This window comes from Hippocampus bargibanti, linkage group LG01 (assembly GCF_051943395.1).
Source record: "Hippocampus bargibanti isolate YZ-2025 linkage group LG01, ASM5194339v1, whole genome shotgun sequence".
In the NCBI taxonomy this organism is placed as follows: Eukaryota; Metazoa; Chordata; class Actinopteri; order Syngnathiformes; family Syngnathidae; genus Hippocampus; species Hippocampus bargibanti.
This window is the reverse complement of record NC_142734.1, coordinates 9229317-9231414: the sequence shown is the minus strand read 5'-3', so window position 1 is coordinate 9231414 and position 2098 is coordinate 9229317.

Sequence of the window (2098 nt, the reverse complement as noted above, 5' to 3'; positions counted from 1 at the left end):
CACAAACACACACACACACAAGCGCGACTGACATGTGATCTGTCGATGAGTGCTGTCGTCACACCCTCCCACTCTCTTGTTTGATAACAATCTCCTTGCCGCTTTCCAGTCCAACTCACTCAAGTCGAAGTTTTCACAAGTTGAGCCTTGTGAAAATATTCCCAGTCACGTGTGTTTGGTGAACATATGGAACACAAGATGACTGTTGGAATCTTGTTTTCTTTTTCTCAGGCTGCCTCGAGTCCAACACCTTTATCTGCGTTACATCCCCACAATATGTACTAAACTCTGACCAATAACATAATGGGTGACCTGGTTAATCTGACAAAATTAAAGCCAAGCAAAGCAGATCTGTGGTTGCCATGGCAATGATATTGCTCTTCTGGTTTTAAGACATTTGAGATTTTCAGAAACGTTTGAAAATCATGACTCACCACACTCTCATTTTCCACTTTGCATCGGGCCCTCTTGGGCAGAGAGTGACTGTTTGAAACACGGTTTTGATGCAGATGTCACAATTTGAAGATCGTGTCCAGTTTTTAATCAAACATTTTTGCACATTTACAGTATACACCTCAGTCTGCTGACATTTTTACTATGCTTAGAATATCTTGTTTTTTTATCCTTTCACACCCCCCACCCCAACCCCTTTCAAATTGCTGCTGTGGACTGCAAATGTCCCCATTGTGGGACGATTAAACGTGTTCTGATTCTGATTTCCAAAACTATACTGTGACTTGACTGATACTGTTAACAGTAGTAATTCAACAACATGTTTAATGAATTACAACCAATAGTACTGTTAATTTAAACATATCATGCTGCAGCCTTCATCAAACAGGAGATTTTCTGTTATTGTTGTTTCACTTATTCACTAGAAGTTGGTTCCATGATAACATGTGTGACCCATGTACATTAGGTGGAAAATCTAAGGTACATATTGATAGACTTGTTCTGAATTTTATAACATTCCACTTTGTGGGACAGGCCAAAATCAGTCATGTTACGTCAAATAGGTGCTACAATCTCAGTTAGCTAAACATATGGTATGACCTGAACTAACCTGACCAGGACTGGACTGGACACGCCCTTCTAGCGCCAACCACAAAGGTCACAGACATTTGCTGATTATTTATCATCAATTAATTGGAAAATTAGCCAAGGGATTTAATCACATATACTGAGGTAGACTGCATATTAAAAATTCATACTGATATTTTCTTTCCGCACATGCACAATAACAACCGGAAAGTGGACCGGTGTATAAGGAGCACCCCCAACGACGCACGACTTCTTCTACATTGGGGGGAAATGGAGTCAGTGTCTGCTGACAGTAGCTGCAAGACCTGTTGCGACTTAATATTACTTCACATATCTTCTTCATCTTTTGAAGAAAATCAAGGCTTTTGGGTGCACATTATACACCGGAATATACAGTACATGTCTTGTTTCCTCATAACAAGCTGTTCTATTAGCCTGGCTGCACAAGTGCAGTCGATCACTCTTTCACAGAGAAGAACATGATGCCATGAGGTGGGGCCCCGCAATTCTGCCCAAGAAAAAGACGCATGGCCTCTGTCATGACTATGAAGGATCCTATACTTGCCATCGCACCTGCTGCAACTCATCAGTGCTTTCTCACATACCGGTACAGTGTCCCTTGGTCAAAGGAGGCACACCTTAGCGTTCATCCCTCCTGGCCTGGGATTGGTTGATGATGCTAAGAGGCTGAGGTGTTGCAACAAACAGCAAGAGCCACAGGGCCGGTTCATTCTGCATTCTGCTCGAGGGAGGTTAATGAGCCAAGCCACTGGGCTGCCCGCCAAACATGAGCGTCAATGCCAAAGCTTTCACAATGTGACTGACTGTATTACCACTGAACTCTGTCTAATTATACACTCCATTGCAGGTGGAGTGGGGGCCGGGGTGGTGGTGGTGGTGGTAGCAAGTGTCAGGGAGCACTTGTAAAGCAATAAGGAAAGAGTGAGGTGAGGGGAGGGGTGGTGACATCAAGCGAGCTGGGGAGAGAAAATGCTCTGACAGGGAGATAGAAAGTGAGGGAGGAGGGAGGGAGCGGGAGCGAGGGAGGGAGCAAAGA